The following is a 22,256-nucleotide window of genomic DNA, read 5'->3' on the forward strand; positions in this document are numbered from 1 at the left end:
CTGTACCCAAATTTATTTTATGGGCTTGCAATATTGTAGTTTTGTGGATTGCACTGTCCGTTGGTTAATTTAGAGACCTAAATTATGTCTGTTCTTGAGACGCTCAAGCAGTAATTGCAACGGTGGGGGATGTAACTTTACACAAAGGAAAGTTAGGGGTCGTAATTATACACTTAGGATACCTTATAGTTATGAATTAGAAAATTAGATTAATTAGGCATTTTTTTTTGCCAAGCAACACTGTCACGGAAACACTAGAGCGACCGTAATATTATTGCGGTGATTAGAGCATCTAAAATAGTAAAACTCAAAAAAATTTAAAAATTATAAAATTCAAAAGCTAATTTATTATCTAATAATTTTAAGTAAAATTAAAACAAAAATGTATTTGTGTAATGATTAGCTCTTGTTTATCTTACGATTCGTTTATGATATAATAATTTTAGAATCACCAGATTGTACTATTATTATACTTGCTCGTTAGTATAATACCTACTAATTATACAACACAATTATTGTGTATAACTTGGCATCGATAATAATTAAAAATAATCTTAATTTAATCGCATGCAAATTAAAAAGTATCTTAAAAAGTTGAACGGTATGCTGTAATATTGCTTTTACAGAAAAGTCTTAAAACGTTTTTTAATATGATTATAATATTATACATTTATATAAATTGCTTATTACGATAAATTTCAACCGAATACGATAAAAACTTGTAGCGGTAAATTATTGAACCACCACGACGACAATAATAAAAATAGTAAATTAATGAAAACTGATTGTCTCACATACCATGAGAATTAACATACATAGTATTATCACATTATAAAATATAATTTATTTCTTCTCAATATTTGAAAATTAAAGAAACTAATATTTTGTACTAAAAACGCGTCCATACGGTCGTTATAAACAATTTATTAATTATTTTGTACTAGCTTGTGCAATTGTTTAGGCTCTTAAATTTTTAACAACAGAAATAAGATTTCCTAACATAATCAATTGTGCGTAGACTTCATGTATAATTGATTATCTTGATTACGAAATTATATTTACAGAGTTCACTACAAGCCCTAAAGGAATTTTTAACATTTCAGAAAGTTAAAATGACTATTTCTCTATTGTTTTACCAGGTTGTACCTTTTTAATTATTAAACCCTGCCCGGATATCCAAGACAATAGTCAAGAGGTTAAAAATATGTTCAAGTGAATTTGAAACGACACCGTCCAAATTTAAAAAATAAGGTTTAATTTAAAATTGTGTTGTACTCTCGTGGTAATTCCATTATAATTAAAATTTACTTTTTTTTCACGTCCCGTTGATCTAATACAATGCTTAAATGTCTTCGTGTTTATTAAAATAATTAGGAACGGCATGTTTTTATAGTTTTTATTCAACTGCTCAGATAAAATAATAAATAATATAATAATGTTATGAAAAAAAAATACCACGTCAATTTTACCGAAATGTCAATAATATTTTGTTTTGCTCATTGATTATTGTTTTCCATTCAATAGCCTATAAAAGAAATACGTTCGTCGTTCATACATATTATATTGTTTCTTTTCCGTAATATTTTATTTAAAAAATACACGTAAAATAGAAACTGTTTTGTGTTAAAAGGTTTTCATTGAGAAAAAAAATAACTGTAATGTATATATTATTATAATATGCATATTATTTCAGAGAGACGTAATAACAACTGCCATTAACAACACAAATAACAAACTCTATGACATTTTAGTTAGAATTGTTTTTTTATATCGAATTTAATGCATTTTATATTGACTCTTAAAAGTCCGATAAGACGCTCCATGTTATATTATTTACAATATTATAACGTCTATATATATTATTCTATTTTCAACAAATTCATATTTTTTCATACTAAACAATAAATTCTCGTCCATTAGATTATATTCTTGAGTTGGACCAAGTTTTAGAACAAGTATTTTGATTAGTTAAAATATCTGAGTATAGAGTAGATAATATTTATACGTTTAAGTGAGTAAAACAAAAAAACGTGACAAAAGAAATTTGTATTTTATTTCAATCGTATTTTGAGGTGGTGAAAAATGCTCGAAATGTTTCATCCGTCCAATATAACTATTTTTCGGTCGATAACTAAACGTAGGTAATTTGTTTATACTCAAAACAGAATTTTTTCCGAACTTTATTGTAGTTTTAAAGATAATAATTATTATGAAAACGACTTATAAGACAAAAAAATGAACAGCGACTGTTATTTTTCAATGCATATTATCACTCTCTGCTGGGCTTAACTTATAACACTAATAATGACCTAAACGTACCTAATCTTGAAATGAATTGTTTAGAAGTATTTAACGGTAATTTATTTTATAAATTTATATTATTTAGAAGTGGTTCTTAGACATCTTAGTGTCCACGCGTCTTATGCTGTACTTGTCTATAATAAATACGTTATCTAACCCATATTAAATTATTTTTAAAGGATTATTTGACGACAAAAATGTTTCGCATAACTTTCTAATAACAATTACAAAAATATATTCAAAATTGTAACAGCTATTTAGAACATATTATTTTATTATGTTTTAAATATTACATAGTATATTATTGAAAAATTTCTCGTTTTTAAGAATTTACTATGGAAATGGAAAAATACACAAAATAATGTTTTGTTGAATGGCAACCCAAATTCTTATTTTTAATGAACTTAATAAGTTATATTTACGAGACTGTTTGGAAATGAACAATAACAGTTAAGTTGCACAGTGTGCATATTAATATCAATATAATGTTAACATGATATAATTGTTATTATTATTATTATTTTTTTATGCAGTTATAATTCTATATTTCACAGTATTATTCAGTACCTAGTTATAACTATTTTATTTATTTTATTATATTATAGGTAATATAAATTAGTTTTTAATAAGTAACTAATATGAGAGAACAATTTTAAAAATATTAATAAATTGCTACGGATCCTTTTGATAACAACGGGCTAGAAACAGAATAGTTTTAAGTGTGAATGAAGTATAACCAAGTGACAAAGAGATTTGTTATATTTTGTTGTTTATCTTATAATATAATATTATATTTACGAAAAATCTTATAAATATATAATATCTCCATATATCATCATACTGTAAGAACTCAAATATTTTATAATTTTTTTTTTTTTTCGGAGTGAAGCGGAATATTTTTGTTTTGCAGTGAAGAAAGATATAAGTTTTTCAAAAAATGTTTTAAAAAAGTGACTTGCAATTACTTGCTAAATATAAAAAGTCATTAGCATCTAGTCGAAGGACTGATACCACACAGAGAAAATTTTTGTAATTTCCTGACCAATGTCCCAATATTTTTCACCTTGAGAATAGTCCAGCGTTCAACACGGGGTGTTCTATCGATCATCGACGTCTGCCTATCCTCTTGCCCCATAGTACGTAGAAATGCTGTAGTTAGGTACATATGAAACGTGTTTGAACGATAGTCATCGTCGGTGGCACAGATTTTCGGAACCAAATGATTTTTTCATTGCGGGTGTATAATAAAAAATTTACACCAGGATACCTGTCAAATTGTCTAGTCCATGTGTTGTCTCTCCGCAAATCGCGTACGGTGACGACTGTCGAATGTCAGACCCGATCGATGTTGGAATAAGACGTAGCTGTTACCGTAGAGTACACACCTAATTGTAAGTGCAATTTTAGAATATCTAAGAACATCGACCCACAGCTGCGACGTCCATTAATTTGGTGGCTTAAACTTATTTCCACGATGACCCATTACACAATATTGTACAAATATGACTTTTGGATCTTGATTTGTGTGAATTCCATGAAAAAGTGAAAACAAATTGTACGACGAAATTCTATATAAACTATAATATAGTATATTATGTAGGCAAGGTAAAAATAAGAAAAAAAATCTATGTGTAATAAATAATTTATTAGACGATGATCGAACTGGCATACTCTAAATTTAAGGAACAAACTTAAAGATTTTTATTATTTTGCTATTGTAGAAAAAAACTGTATTATAAGTTTTTGACACTCTTTGTATATTATACGAAATACGATCTAACGTTTTAACTTTTATATGTTTGATTAAAATGTTTGTGTTTTTTTTACGGTCTAGTATTTTTTAGTCTCTATTAACAATTTACGTGATATTACAGCGAAATATAAACGTACCTACCTACACGTTTCTTTTTTTTTTTTTTTGTAAAATGTATTTACTTTTACAATTTGAACACAAAATTATTACATTAGTTTAAATATTTATGAATTAGTACGTCATAATTACCTACATTTATTGAACAAACGTATAAATATCTACTTAGAAACAAATTAATTTCCCTTCATCACGAATATTAGCCATAGTTCATATTTTGCACCTATAACAATATGATAAAAATTGAATTATATTATTTTGACAGATTTTTGTTTCTACGTAAAATAATTATTTTTTAAAATAAGATAACTAATCGTATTTTCTTACATAAATTAACCTTACCTTACTTTGTTTACCTCATTAAAAAAACTAAATGAAATAATGAGATAAGTGACACTTATCATAATGCCTGCAGGGGGTTACATTATGTACTATGTATTATTATTATAATGAGTTACTAGTGAACGAAATAATGAAATTCCAAGAAAACTATGAGCATATTAAAATAATATTAGATATAATTGAATATAATGATGATATTTCCAAGTATGTAAACTTACTGACTTTACTGTGATCAATGTATTGTTTAAGTGAAATAAATACAAATATATAATTATCGTCTTTATTGAAATTAAATAGGTATCGGGTATTTTAAGAACAACGGAAAATGTCAATTAAAAAAATATTGAAAAATGTTCACCTTGATTCCCAAAGCACTAAGCACAAGTTTTGTACAATTAATTTACCCAGTAGCTATGTATAATATTTCAAGGACCTGCGGCGTAGGTGGGTAAATGCTTTAAGGATTAACTTGTAAGGTATTTCTGGAGCGTTTCAATTTGGAATTCGAGCATAAAAAGGAATGATGCTTAAATCATATTAAAAATATTAAATTATTTTAAATTATCTTCCTAATTTGTTCATACCCCGAGGTTGTACCGACGAAAAGGCCCATTATAATGTAATTGTTAATTGTGTCATCCCCACGGAAACGTTTTGAGAAAAATATATATATATTTCAGACATACATTCATGAAAAAAAAAAATATAATATATAATATTGACGTATTATATTATAATATTATAATGTTTGCGCGTGTATTTTTAAAAACAATTAATAATGTATGGGGTTGGCAAACATTGACGTCCGATGAAAAAAAATTTTAAAAAACACTGTTAAACGAATGTTTGTTGTGCACTGTTTGTTTATAAATTACGTTAAAATTAACTATCGTCTCACGGACAACTTGTTTTGTTATTGATCTGTTTATGCATCGACCGCAGTTTTGTTTAGATATTCCGTTGGATTGTTTTTTTACAGATATAGTTAGAGATCCACACGATAGCACGTCCCATTGGTAAACTACAATATAATTATAACGACGCAGATATATTCCGTCAGGTGTTTGTATGTGTTGTTTAATTAGTTAAACAATATTATATAATTTAATAATAACATATTATAATAATACCCATATTGTTCCCAAATTATTGGTAAAACTTTTGTAATTTTCAAAATTAAAATATAGATTTTGTTTATCGTATAAAACATTCATAACATTTAAAAGTACGATAATAATACGGTTTAATATTGCAATACTTATAGGTAGTTAATGATTAAAAAGCTTTTTTCCGCATGAAAATTATTAAATAGAACATCATTTACGTAATTTTGAATTATAAACCCTAACATCAATGGATATTAATTGTACCTACTATGGTTCGTTATATTCAGTTTTGTTTGAAATTCCTAAACGGGTTGAACTTAAAAAATATTGAAAATTTAACGTTGAACTCATTAAAAATGTCAACAATTTGTATATTATACAGATTCAAAAGCATAGTCATTTGCAATCAATTAAAAACATTTATAAATTGTGTGCATTATGTGACGTTTCATTAAAAAATTCATTGAATAATGGTTTTATTTTATTTTTCAGGGGAATGGAAATGTGAATTCTACACTAGAACGTGAGTAATTTTTATTTTTATACAAAATCAAAATTTAATATTCATCCATTTAAATCAATATATAAAAATCAAACGACTTCTTTATAGTACATACAAATAATAATAGCGACGGTTAATGTATGTGCTATAATTTTTATGAATAGAAATAGTTTTGTGTATAACTAGGAACATACAAAAAGCAAATTATTATTGTCTACTATTATACAAACTATTTGAGTGATTTAAATATTAGAAATATATTAGGTATATGCATATAAATATCAATATAAACCCAATAAATCTCCTGAAACAATAATAGTAATGTATTTTGAAATTAAGAGTAATATTATTACTATTGATATTCATTTTAAAATACTATGATAAAAAAATAGAAATGTTTTATACCTGTGTACATTTTAAATTGGGATAGTCGGTCGCCGTATCGAACGAGCTGGCAAACTGCACCATAGGTACAACAATAGTAATAATATTATGATGACGTACATTGTATTATTATCATTATCACATTCGTCGCATGCGAACACGTTTTTGAAACACAATAATAACATAGGCCGGTAGTGAATAGTATGTGTACGAAACGCATTTACCTCGTAAATAATTTAGTCCAGAGACGGTATAGGTAGTCATGTCGGTGTGTTTTCAGATTTTTTTCTTTTGTCATAAATCCCACGGATAAAAGCGTAAACGCCGTCGTCCTCCGCGCGCGTGTCCTTTCGAAACGTTCAAAGGTCCTGCAGACGCAAAACTTACACATCCGATCGATTCAAACGGACCGATTGAGTTTACTGCTGTTATCGTTTGTCTTACATCCACCGAAATTTGCTTTACCGAATTCCGCTGCTCCCTTCACCCCCCCTCCCCACCACCAAACCACCTACCGCCGCAACGGTATAAAAAATACCTCAATCGTAAATCGTTTCCCGTTACTATATAGTCCCCAAGTCCCCCGACCCATCTGCTCTGTTACCCCATGTTCCACTATGTAGTACGAATACAATGTCGTTAACGCATCAAACGGACAAACATTTGTGTCTGCGATACCGTCGTTTGAACGTAAGCCACTGCTATCAGACGTCGTCGCACCTCCGTCGACATTCCATCCACATAAATTATTATTAGTAACTCTGCTTTCGTTTTGAACGATACACGTTACGACAATACAACTATGAGAGGATATTTTTTTGCCATATTTTTTACAGAACCGTCGGCTTTGTCTACTGCGAAACACGTGATTGGCGATGTTACGTCCCACTCGTTTCCACTAAATGTCATATCGTTATTAACATTAAAGTAAATAAACCAAAGGTAGTTCGTATAGGTACTCATTGTCCATCAAAAAATACAATGAGAGGTACGTTCTGTCTTGACGGTTTTTTACTTCAATATTTTATTTTTAAAGTAAGTCATAAGTATATTTTCTAAAATATTATCTTGTAATATGTACTTATTAGCTTTAGAGGAAGCATTATGCGGTTGCCATTTCAATGTGTTGACTGTTTTTTTTATATCGCTAAAAAAAAACATTAATATTATGCTCTGTTGATTTTAACCATGTATAATGCTCATTTTAGTTTTAATAGAACGAAAAAAATACTTGAGTGGTTCAATCTTGTTTGAAAAGTTTCAGGTAAGTTCATAGTTTGTGTCCTGTTAAGGGAAATATTTTTTAGTACGCTGCGAGTATACATTATAGGTAGGTAGGTGTATATAATTTAGCCCAGTGTAATTTGGCCTTTAAATTAATAACCAACATGTCGAGTTCAAGTTTAAAGACGGAGTTTTTTTTATAATTAGTCTAAGTTTGTTTACATTCTCATGGTGTATACTGTATTATGAACACACCGATCGGTAATTATAATAAGTTCATAGCCCGTGCCAACAATGCAGCAGTGTACATTTTTTTTTTTTTTAATTAATCATTTAAAAACTTGGAGTTTTTTTTTTAGTGATTAACGTAATTGCAGAATTTTGTACGATTCAAATTCATATTATATAATTTATAACTCTGCACTTGATTAATCATAGTGCAAAATATATACTGCATAATACACATAATATAATACAATTTAAAAAAACTTTATTATTTTTCTTAGGTATTTGATAATAATTTAATATTTACTATATAGTTAATAAATATATAGGTACATATATACATATATTTAGGTATACTAAACATCTGTCAACTTGTGTTTCAACTCGCACAAAAACATTTCATTAGTCGTTAACAGAGAATTTCGTGTCATTTGAATAACATAAACATGCAGAATTGTGTTGAAAATAACCTTAGAGTCCAAAAACGATTTGGTTCCGTAAAAATAACTGTCAAACAAAGTTAGATCCTCCAAATGTTGTTTGGGTTACAACCGCTGTCAGAAAATACAATTGTGCTTACAATATTATGCCGCTAACCGTTCCGTGTCCAACGTACAATAAACCCTTCTGCAATGATGAATCTCTACAAAATAATGCGTTTTATTAATATCTGATGACTTTAATTGGACAAGGCAATGGAAACTCTTATTGTTTTAACATCACTGGAATACAACGTTTAAGAAAATATTTATACGAGTTTCTGAAATGTAAATATTGTTCAAAAGATATGAAACTGTGTTCGCAATAAGCAATAACTTGATCGAATTCAAATTAAATCATTCGATATTACTTATCAATTGTTGGTTTTAAAATATAAAGTTATAGCTATAAGTGGATAAATACTTATGAAAACCTATGTAAATTTATAGAATTATCTCTAGATTTTTGAAATAATAGGTAGTTATTATATTATGTGCATATTTTTTCAATTCAAAATATGTTCAACAATTATTATTAGTATCGATTGTTAAAATATTAAATTTTAATTTAATAGATTTAAATGTTAATTTGGAAAATATGAATTATACATTTTAAATTGTATAAAACATTAATATTATGATTTTGTACTCTTCAAAATTAAAATTAATGCTTCATAAATACGAATTATAATATATATATATATTTTCATTAGGTTTAAGGCTTCGACAACTGAAGTCATTAACTTAAGGTTAGTAGGGGGTTGGTACAGTAGGGTTGGGACGGTTGGTACGGTCGGTTAGAAACACGTATATGTGTGGCAAGGTATTTGCGCACTACGAACCCGGGTGGTCACCCATCCGAGAACTAGTGGCAGCGGCCGTTGCTTACTCTCAACCACGTTGCTGTGATTGATTTCAGCCACTGCGCCGTGCCGAGTCACAATTATAATATTATAAAATAAATACAGACGGCATTGTGAAGTATAAATATTCTCACGATAATAAATTAATAATATTATATACATCCGATTCTCAAATCAATGTCTTTATTTTTATTTTAGTACGTTTCCGATGTGTACAGTGTATATAAAATATCATTATGTAACTAAACAATAATTAAATAAATAATAAATAACACAAATTATAAGATCAAATTCACTCACGGGCTCTTAATGGATAAAGAAAGCCCCCCACAATTTGCACCATATATGTGGAACACGCACAACAGTAAAATACGTACTCACTGATTGTCTAAAATACGAAGACCTCAGGAAAAAAAACAATCTGCCTGAACAATTATCCGAAATCCTGGTACCCGATGAAGATGCAAACAACAAAATAATACATTTTCTAACAATGTCTGTCTTGTATAAACTTGTTTAGCAAAATATCTACATAATATTACTGTTTCAAAAAAAAAAAAAATTAACCACACACGCTAATAATCATTGTTGTTAAAGCGTTTTCTTGATCAATAAAAAAAAAAATTAGAAGATCGATAAATGTAAAATTAAAACTAGTCATTTTTGCATTAAAATTAAGTTTCTATAGACAGAAACTCAGAAAAATGCAGTAAAAGCGTACAATATGTTATTAAATCATAAAGTCAATTGTTATAGTAAGTTAACCTATCAATATATTTTTGTAATTCCAAAATAACTGCATAAGTGTTTGACTCTTAACCATATACGATATGAATATTGTAATATTCTATACTTTATATCGCTTTGCTAGAGACTTAACCAACCACCGTCGTAATAAAATACTAGTTTACAGATGAAAATATATTTCGTGAAGATGAGTATTTTTATAGATGGGTGGGTAGAAGACACCTGTACATGGGTTCTGTCAACCACGAAATATATAATCGTGTTCCGGCGAGGAAAATAACTTTCAGCGGACTGTAATTTTATATAACGTAAAATTTTAATACGTAAGGTAAATATATTACAATTATTTATGTTAGGGTTTGAATCGTAACAATTGTATAACATTTATCCGTGCAAGTCTGCCCCCGGTGGGTCTCGCCGCGGAAGCTCCGTTGAACACACTGTCTAGATGTATTGCTATTGCTATTGCTTGTACGGACGGCTAATAAGCCTGTGACACATTTCAGGCGTTGGCCTATGATGTGTGGGATAATGCATTTGATAACATGAGTTAGGTAATATTTTGGTTAGTCCAATCAAATGGGCGATTTTTAAGCACATTCGTGAAATGTTGAGTACCGCGGCCTAGGTCGTGTATATGCAGATATTTTGAAAATTGGTTTTTGTAAAATTTTTTTTTTTATTGGTTTTTTTAACAGGAATTGAACTTTTCCTACCTAGAACTGGGTATAGTATACCTCGGACTTTAGAAGCTTTTCGGATGGCGGACTTAATGTGAAGGCTAAAAGTCGAGTTTTTGTCGTAGATCATGCCGAGGTATTTTGCACTGTTAGTCCATTTTATTTGGTGGTTGTTCAATTTTAGTTTCCTAAGGTTTGCCGTTTGTCGCAATTTTTTCTCCATTGTTAAGGTTGATAGTGAGCTTGTCCGAAAAATTTATCAACTGGAGCGAGGTCGAGTGTTCGTTTCTGAACGCGAATTGTTCCTTCCGAATTTTTGGTCCAATTGAATCCTTGAGTTTATGGAGGATGGTTTTTTCTAATATTTTAGACAGAGAAGAAAGTAAAAAAATGGGTCTCTAATTTGTTGGTAAGCTGTGGTTTTTTCCCGGTTTTGGTATTGTAAGTATTGTAGCGTTTTTCCAGGCTGTTGGAAAATACCCGATTCTTAGACAGCCGTTTATTATCCGTGTTAAAAATAGTATCGCACTTTTCGGCACGAGTTTCAAGGCGGAATTAGTGATGGGGCTTTCCTTTTCGGAAGATTTTTGATTATTTTTTCTATTGAACCGGGAGACGTGAAAAGTGTTTTTGTATTTGGCGAATCTCTTATGGCTTGGACACTATCGTTCACTTCTGTCTAGATGTGGTGCTCCGCACTCGTATTTATAGCCTGGTCTCGCCCACTGCGTCGTTGCAGGAGCCGCCCACGAAGTGTCTGTGGTTGGTGATTGCGCGTGGTCGAACGGCGGCCATAACGCCGGTTGCCCATTGGCTGCTGCTGCTCTCGAAGCCACGCCCACAGCGTTCTGTCGTAGGCCATCGTCGTAGGTCCGTATGCAATGCGGCCGGGCGCGCCGGTGGATCGCTATCGTTGCCGCGGCCGGTCTCGTGTTCTGTGACGGACAGGCGCCAGCCGAGTCAGTCACAGAACACGGCACCGACGCGCCAGCTTATTAATTGTTCATTTTCGCCGAAAACGCGGGTCATCAAAACTTTTCGTTTTCAGCAATTTGTAACCGTACATGATTGCAACCGGTGTCCCTTGTGACCGAACCGGTGTGGCCCGCGCTCCGCACAATACATCGGATCCGGCCGATACAGTCGTACGCCTCCCGACGTCAAAAGTGCTTGGTGCAGGGACTGGAACCTTTTGAATTTATCGGTGTCGGTTCCGGTACCGGTTCTCCAAAAATAAAATAACGATTCCGGTTCGGTTCTGGTTTTTTTATGAAAAAAAATAAACGTACCGGTTCCAAATAATTTAGGTTCCGGTTCCAGATAATTTCGGCACCAAAAAGTATAATAATTTCAAATAGTCATCCAGAATGTGGGTATAATTGAGGTTAGGTTAGATTAATTGAGGTACGAGAAATATTAGAAAACTCATAATATAGCATAGATACATAGGTTATACACAAAACCGTAATACCTTTAAATATGATAAATAAAATTATTTTATTTTTGAACCTTAAAGTACCTTTTTAATTTAAAAATTCCGGTTCGATTCCGGTACTTAATTATATTAAAATAAAGGTTTCGGTTCCAGAACCGGTTCTTTTAGGTTCGGTTCCAGTCCCTGTCTTGGTGCAGCGTTTCATTCGTGACTATCGGCTCAACATAGCGCCGACCGACTGCATTCCGAATCTCATCATATTATGCACAAACAAATAGTTGGCTGACTGCTCAGTGTGATGTCATTTTACCTTTAAGAAATTAAGAACAACTATCATGCCGTCGGGAAATATTTCACGTGGCGCGAACAATCGGAAGAAATCGTTTTCGATAAATCTGGCAAGGGTTGTAGACTGTAGTTGCTTTTAAATGATGGTATTACCATTGGGGATGGACCAGTTTCAGTTCTTTGTTTTATTGGAATACTTAGAGCGTGATTATATTCTATCGTGGTACCGGTTTTTATTTTCGTTTGCGTGGTCACAGCGTGACACTGGTTTTCATTATAAATTTTTGTTTAGTAAAATATATCAGCTTTTTTATTGGAGAATAACTTATTATCATTAATACCAGAGATATATATACGAAACTGGTGCTGCCACAATACCAACCACTGCTCAAGACCATAGAGCGTATACAAAGAGTCATAGTTCAATATAATTGTTACCGAAAAGTCTACTGTGCATGTTCTATAATAGGTAGTCAATAGAGTAGATTTGTCACCTTTGTGCTAATATTATTAATTTGTATTTTTTTTCTTATCTTTAGATTATAATTGTGTAAAATAATTTAGGTATACAAGTTAAATCTATTCTATACAGTATGTAAATAATTGTTCCTTTATTTTATTTTCCCTAAAAATAAAAGAATTAGTACCGTTTTTTTTTCAGGGACCCACATTTTTTCCAATATAATAATAATAATACTTGGTATCCTTCGAAATATTATAGTCATAAAATATTAAGGGGGTTTGGTTCTGATCGGCTAATTACTATTGATAACAAGCTTATATTTTATTCATGCTACCCATAACATAAATGATGTGATGATAAGAATATTATGTAAACGTATATATTTTGAACTTGCTCTTGAGTTTAGTGGTACACGAAATCGATCGCTCCATGATTTTCCAAATGTTGACTAATATTTTCCTTTTAGATGGGAAAATGAGAAAATGGGATGTTTAGCTTTATGGAAAACAATAATCAAACGGTGAGGGGAGACGATCGATCTCAGGCAAATCCTTGACGATGACTGTTCAAAGATCTCTCATCGCTTATTTTATACTAGATTTCTCAGTAGTTATAGTACCTGTACGATTGACGCGATTTTTGGTGAAAAACATTTTTTGTCGATCACAAACTGTTGTGCGTGTAGGTATGTGCGAAAGTGCCCCGCCTCCCGTTTTACATTACATTCACCATAGTCACACACACACACACGCACACACACACCAACTTTAGAAATTATAGTAATAATAATAATATTATATGGTCGACCGTCAAACGTTTCGCATACAACCGAACGGGGCACGGGCATGTGAACATATAATAATAATTGACGTTCTACTACATTATAACATATACATTATGTACCTACTGTCACGGAGATGACGCGTGTCGCAAACGGCGGTATGTGTGTGTGTTGTACCTAGGTATACTATTATATTATTATACCTCACCCGTTTTGACGAGGCTCTAAATGTTTTGACAAGACCTTGTTAGCGTGTGCGGTGAACTCGACAATACGCACACTCGTCCCCGCTGTCGTGTGGTTGCCCGCTTTAGTGTACCCGGGTACATGTAGAATATACCAAACACGTGTATATCTATATATTGTATAGACTTTAATATACACATTTAATATACTAATATCTTATAGCACAAAGCGTATAAAATAAATTATGTTTATTTTACTATTTTATGCCAAGCCAGACCTATTTGGTGAGTATCACAAAGAGGTATCTTCCCGCAGTCTCACGCTAATATAACAAAATACAAAATAATAATTGAAAAATAAATACAAATTTAAATTATTTATATTATAATTTAGATAACTTGGTTTCTAAGAAAGGTTTATTTTTAAGTACTCGAGATATATTAAATTATTTTTTAAAATGGCACATTCATTTTTATTAATCAAATTAAATAATATATATTTATGACTAGGACTTAGGAGTTCCTAAGTCAACATTTATAGGGTGTGTGTTTCACCTATATAATAAGTAGTAAGATCAAAAAGCAATGATTTAATGTACTATTATATTGTCATAGTAGATAATATATATTTATTAAAAAGACGGAAATAACAGTACAATTACCTAGATGGCAAATAATTGACTAAAAATATTATTATAATATTATCATTACAAAATGTTATTATAACAGATTGCAATTAGTTTTGCAGATATCTGTAAAAGCGTTCTAGCCTCCTTCTTTCATAACGGGTATCTGTAAAGCTGGGAATGAGCAGCATCCTCCCAACATTTCATAAAACGTCCAATCAACTCCTGACCCAACATTCGTAAGCCCGGTAGCACAATCCACATACAATTAATTCCGTAAATCAATCTCGCTGGCAGAAGCGTTAGCTTGAAACACAGTGCGAAAACAATTAAATCAAAGTCAAACCATATCATCAGTACTCCTTCGTCTTTCACCGTACACACGTCAACTATAACGGAGATTTGAAGATTTCTAGAACAGACGACTATCAAAGCCTGATGTGAGGAGCTCACCTAGCAGAACCGATCACAGAACAGATCGAATGGCGTGGCGTAAATCACAGCCGCACCAGTGCCGATACCGAAACCATCCAGCCAGCTGACGGATGACGACGCCCGCGATTCCAGCCAACAACGGACGGAACTCCGGCCAAACGGCGAGAAGCATCTTATAGTTGAGCCACACGAGTAGGTATCGACGTAACCAGATACCGTACATCCACCCTTGCCGCGGCTCTGATTGTCGACACATATCGTCCCCCCTCCCGGACGGACGATCGCCGACGTGATCAGAGACGTGGAGTACTGGGTACGAGTCTAATCACTTCGCTGACAGAATCACCACACCATCTCCCACAGCCATCCCCGGGGCTACTTCTGAAAGTGTCGCCGCTGCGAGTATAGTCCACCGGGCAGTAGCCTCTCATATAAGTTACGCGTTGCCGGCGATCTCTGTATTTGTATCTCTGTAATCACCCGGACAAATCAACACTCCCATATTGTAATTATAGGACTGTTCCATTTTGGTCAGTCGTGCACGAGCCTCTCGTCTGCTTGGCTCGCTAGCTTTTTCGAGTCCGGCCAACGCACCCACACGACGCTTGCGGACATGACACTTTTATGTAAATATTTGATTATTAATATGCGATGAAATATGGAATAGACACGATACCATAACATTTTAAGTTATTTTTTCACGGAGCAGACAGTTAACGAAAAAACTGCACATTTCAAATGTTATATTTATTTTGTGTTCTTATTATGATAAATTCAATTTTATGATATTTTGGTGATCGGAATATGTCGATAGAAATGCTATATACTAATTTTGAGATATTATTACACATTGTTTTCTTTGTGGTCTTTTACTGATGTGAAATTATGTGTGCCAGAATGTCTACTCTACCTAAACACTTTAAACTAACAAGTATTTATATAATATTTTTATTATTATTAGGTACGACTACATGTTACACCTTATAATGGTTTTTATAAAAATCGATGGTAAACACTTTTACAATATCATCATGTAAATAATGAAAATTTTATTGTTTTTATCGAATACTAACGTCCAGACTTATAATGTTTGGCTAAATATATGATATATGCTATCATGAATGTTTATTGGTTACATATCACCATAGTAGACGCCAATAAACAAACAAAAACATTTGTCATTAATTGTATTGTTCTACTGCACATATTGCACATTCAATTGCATTGATTATAAAATGGTTTTATTAAGAAACATGTTTAAACTTGTTATTCATTGTTTGCAATTACTACGAATATTATTAACTATAGTTAATTTAATCGTAACAATATTTATAGAAATATACGACATTACCAAATCAGTTATTGAAAACCACATTACATCTCATGTAAGTACTGACAATGAAATTAAGGTTAATAATATATAACTTTAAGAATTGAGATGCATATACTATTAATATATTTTAGTACAAATCGTACAAAATATATTATGGTTAATTTACTAATATATGTACAATAATATGTACGTATGCATAGAACTACGTAGTAATACCTACCAATAATATATCGTATGTTTAATATAGATAGAAAATTCGAAAATACAAACAATAGATCCGGCGGAACAGATTATTAAATTATTAAAGATTGTGTAATAAATATTGAACAAATTAATTAGAAATTAGAAAACATTGAAAGTACATAAATAAAATAATTTATAACATAAATAAAAAAAAAAATGTGAACACTAAATATTTATTCTTAATTTATTCATTCGTTTAGGAAAAGTTGAGTGGCACTGGTTAGGTTAATAAATTAACTATTTCAACTATCATTTAAATCATTAAAAACAATGTCAAAAATAATCATCGAAATATATGATATATTCATATATAAATTAAAGAACCGTACCTACTGACAATGAAATTAAGGTTAATAAGATATAACTTTAAGAATTTAGATGCATATACTATTATTATATTTTAGTACAAATCGCACAAAATATATTATGGTTAATTTACTAATATATGTACAATAATATGTACGTATTCATAGAACTACGTAGTTATACCAAATAATATATCGTATGTTTAATATAGATATAAGACATGAATAAACATCCTGCAGACGAAAATAACACGGATTTCATAATAAATATTGAAAACATAAACTTAATATTAGAACATTTAGAAAGTAATAAATAAATAAAAACAATATATCCGGCAGAAAAAATACGGATTGCATCATTAACATAGAACACATTAATTTAAGATTAGATAGAAAAGATTACAAAAACGATGAATCATCAATTGAAGATCTAGATAAAAGTCAGCTAAATCATTTTATAATAAATATAGAAAACATCAATAAATCATTAATTCTTCTTAATTTATTCATGCGTTTAGGAAAAGTTGAGTGGTGAATGCTCAACCCTTCGTTAGGCGCGTAGTCTACAATATTGTAGAGCCGCTATAAATATTGATAATTTTAGTATTTATAAATAACTTGTAGCGTGTTTGAAGTATGACATATTTCACAAAAATGTGAAACATTGAAATTTTTTAACACAAATAAAAACACAATTTATTAATTTTTTTTAACACAATGTTCAGTGTTCTAATTTTTAATGTAAGAATCCACTAAGTATACTATATAATATTATTGTATACCTACTTGTATCATTTAAACATTAAAATATTTAAAAAATTTTGAATATAATTTTAAATGTATAATACTAAAGGCTGGGTATACATTTAGGTACCATACAATTATGAAGGCGATTTATGACAATTATATGTAAATATAAAACTTATTTAAAATAAAATAAAATTTATTAAAATACTGAAATACTTCATTTTTTTAAATTTCATGAAATTCTCAAACACTATATATGATACAATCTACTATCTATAAGTACTAAACTATGTATGTGTGTACTCTATACATATTCAGATATTCTATAATTCTATTACTGGCCATGCAACTATAGACTAATAGAACTCTAGAATATGTTTAGGGTAGGTACCTACCTAGGGCCTAGAGATACTTAGCAATGTAGGTAAGTGAGTTATAGTGTACCTACCTACCCAGGTCTTGCGTACACACGGTATATATGAAAACAATGGTTTCAATAAAAATATTTGTTTTAGATTTGTATTTTAACATTTTTTTTGTGTTGACACCCGGCACACCACCTACGTAAGGGCGCAGCATTTTTAATAGCCCCGGGCGTCAAATTTCCTAGATCCGGCACTGTGTATAATGTATACGGAGTGATACATTTAACGGGACACAACACTAATTAATCATTGTCGAGCCAATTTTTTGTGATATTTAAAAGGTATTTGTGGCAAGACAAAAAAATCCATCCTTAAAGTATTTAGAACACCAACGAGTTTTTTTTTACCTCGGTGGATTCTCTGCAGGTTAGATTATCTTTTAGAAAAATTTGTGGTTTTGTTTTTAGTATTTTTAGTTTTTATTGGAGTGATCAATGTATTGATTGTTCAACAATAATGTGTGTATTAATTTTGTATCTGTCATTACCTTTTGAAGCATTAAAAATGCTTTGATTCTTAACATTGAGGGTGATTTCTGGAAGCCAATTGTGTCTAGTTAGTACTATTCAAGGGGTCAAAAGTAAGCAAATCTCAGTACTTCTGAAATAATTTTATTTTGTTGTAATTCAAAATAATTATTCTCGAGGACTTGAAACTCTTAAGTGTATTACATCATTATATTTTTTATAAACATTTACATTTTCAAAACATTTAGATTAATTTTTATGTAATTGTCTGTTTGTGCCATGAACCTTTCACACAGTTCGGAATTGATTCGGTATTAACAAAAATAATATTTGATATAAATATAAAATATATATAAGTACTATTAAAATAATAAAATGTTAAAGATGTAATAAATATGATGTTTTCGGTAAAAATTAATATTCCACCAACCGAATAAACCAAACTAATATTAAAATAAATTACTTTACTATAGCAACATTAATATTATATTATAATAATATAGGCTGACAGACCGTTTTCGCTCAGAATTGTCTTTTGTACGCAACGATTTATCATTGATCAATGAAAATTTAAAATTTCCATTACAGGTATTTAGAGTGACTCAATGACGAGATAAACTCAACCCCTATTCGATTATTGTTATTATTGTACATTTTTTTCTTTTATTTTCACCAACGTCTACAATAACAGTGAGAATAAATATTTAAAAAAAACATATTATTAACCTTTGCATTTGTAATTGTAAATGTTAACTTTGAAGTAATAACTGTGGTCGATGGTTAAAAGAGCCAAACTCAAATGTAGGTCAGAATGACTATATACTATCGAATAGTAAATTTTCGGCTTTATGGTTTTAATCGCTTGACGGTTCATTTTTATTGTACGTATAATCAGTTATTCCAAATGTTCTTATTTTCTATACTATAAATGGCATTTAATAGTGATATAACGTTCTGGTCAACAATACATGAAAACCGATTCGAATCGATTCCAAATTATATTCTACATTGAAAAAAAGGCCTTATCCACTAGAACGGTCTAAACCAAAAATGTATAATTTATTAGTAATCTCTGTTCTTTTGGTCGTTTTTATTCAAAATATAATATTATCATCATGTTTTTAAATTAAAATTTAGAATATACATTTATAATTACAATATTATTGTTAAAAAATTAACTAATCTGTCCGAGTATTATTAAAAATGTAGCCAAAAGGGTTGATATACTATTATTCTTTATTATAATATTTGTAGGCTTAGTAGCAATAGTTGATTGAAATATGTAAGGAACACAGTCTTAATACACATAATATGTCAAATTAAAGGTTTTTAGCAGTTAGTATACTTCACCTATCACTATGTTAACAGTGGCGCCGAACTATTTTTTTTTATGTATGGCAATGAACAATTACTTATACCCACCTAACTTTTTAATCATTTAAAAATGTGTTCATTGCTTTTGTCAATTTAGATTTAATTTGAGAAAACATCTATTAATCTCAAATAACTATACTATTATACATTTTACTACATTTATAATGAATACAATTAATTTAAAGAAACATAATATACCTAGTGTTTTATTTTTATTTTTTTTTTGACATTGCTGACTAGCAGATAAAAATGTGCAAGCACTATTTTCGTCGCAGCCAATTGAAGGCCTTGGGTAAATAACTAGGAGGTTATAGTATAATTTTTTTTAAGACTAACTGCATGGTTATTAGCTGGTTTTTACTGTAGACAACATAGGCGCAAATAGGGGGGGGGGGCTTTAGGGGCTAAGCCCCCTCAAAAATGTCCATAGTCCTCCCAAACTTTTCCTACATTTTGTTTTAAGCTTATTCAATATTATCAAAGTAAGGCCCTATTAGCCCCCCTCCCTCCCCAAAATGTCAAACCCTATTTGCGCCTGTGGTAGACAATATTCCAAACCATTATTTTTAACTTGCAATTCACTATGTCATGCGAGAGGATCAAAATGAACTTCATTTTTTTGACACTCTGCAACGGTTTGTGTGGGGGCTACGGTTGGTACGCATTTTTTTTAAACAGAAAGATCGTCACAAAGAACCCGGGTGGTCACCCATCTGGGAGCCTGCTCGACCGCTGCACACATCACTATACTAGTGACTGCGTCCAATCACCGCGCTTCACCAGGTCACCATACAATGAACTCTAACACCAACCACGTTAAATTGTATATTACATGTTTATATATTTACTAGTTTAAATTCTTGCCAAATATATGTAGCATTTGACATATCAACAAATTGTATACAATATTACAATTCTTAATATAGCAGTAGTATTGAGTAGTAAAATATATAATGGTATATACAGATTAGTGTAAATTGAATCATTTGTTGGTCGTTGCCACATCGATAAAATCAAATATTGAAGTTACTTGATTGTCATATATAAAAGGTGATTTTGAAAGGATTTAATATAGATAATAGAAAATTAAGGTTTCAGAAATATAGTAAAAATATATTGGACTAGGTACGCGTTATGTTTTTTGGTATTAGCAAGACATAAATAGTTATAACCTAACTATTAATTAATCATAGAAATAATAAACTAGGTATAGGATTATAACCAAATACAGTTTTAATGTTTAGAAAACCATGTAAACATTTAAATTATTAATTATGTATATTGTTATAACGTATCTACTATACAAAGTGTAACAGTATAAATGAAAAAAAAGAAAATTAAATATGTCCATTTATGTTAAATTATTACCTAATAATCGTTAGGGATCAAAATATGTGTATCGGTTATTAGGTAATTTTTCATTGCTCAAAATTTTAAAAAACCCAAAATATATAGATCGATAAAAAAATTGATATAGGTATACAAATACTAAATAGTATATATTATATTAAATTATAATAACTAAAAAATATAAAATGTTTCAAAATAGGATAATGAAAGGATTGCTGAATCAAAAAATTTAAAATTTACCCATAGACTATAAGTCATTTCATATTAGAAGTTCAAAAGTAATGAACATATAAAAATTAAAGGCACACATTTTTTTATAAGCATTTTAAATTTAAATTTTGAAAATATCCATCATAATCCCGAAAATCATCAAATTATTTTGTATTTAAAAATGTATAATACAATGTTTAATTTTTATAGTTAAGAATTTAAAGTTCAAAACAAGGTTAAAATATTTATAAATATATAAATATTGAAAATAATATGTAAGAACTTGGCAACAAAAAATAGCGGTAAAACAGAAATATCTACACGACACCAGTTTTGAATTAAATTTATTTTGATGTTTTTGTTGTAGTTAAAAAATGATTAGTTAACCTTCATGAGTTAAAATCTTAATTAAATACTTAAAGTACCTACATTTTATATAGACCCGGTATTATAATGACTAAAATATTTTACATTTTGGAGAGTCTGCATAGTATCTACCTAATAACTTATGATTTAGCGAAATTACATTAAAAATACAACATCTAGGACGTTACCAAATATGTATGTGATTTTTATTTATTAGATTTACCGAATTCGTTACCAAATGTATTCATTTATTTTTTCCATTATTTAGTTGTGTTTTGTTACTTTTGTATGTATTATGGTTTGTTTTATTATTATGATTTTATAAAAAAAAATTTATATTATATTAGCACTATTATTATTGGCGTATTATAAAACCGGACTCGACAAGAAGAATAATATGGTTTCTAATATTTACTACGATAACCATAGGTGATCTTAGGATTTGAAATTTGAAAGGAATTTAGTCTCGTATCCGTTTTAAACATAATTTAACGAGCCCA

At 30.1% G+C, this 22,256-nt stretch overlaps 1 protein-coding gene across 2 annotated transcripts in view; it reads left to right on the forward strand.

Moving 5' to 3' along the window:
- The window catches only part of LOC100573428 (peroxidasin homolog), a 459,362-nt gene that overhangs the window by 64,949 nt on the left and 372,157 nt on the right, over positions 1-22,256 (forward strand). For both annotated transcript variants that reach the window (XM_029491313.1, XM_029491314.1), the window contains one exon: positions 6,112-6,142. The gene's annotated coding sequence lies outside the window, so the exon portion shown is untranslated. The remainder of the gene's footprint in view (positions 1-6,111; positions 6,143-22,256) is intronic.

The sequence above is a fragment of the Acyrthosiphon pisum genome, chromosome A3, assembly GCF_005508785.2.
Source record: "Acyrthosiphon pisum isolate AL4f chromosome A3, pea_aphid_22Mar2018_4r6ur, whole genome shotgun sequence".
Classification (NCBI taxonomy): Eukaryota; Metazoa; Arthropoda; class Insecta; order Hemiptera; family Aphididae; genus Acyrthosiphon; species Acyrthosiphon pisum.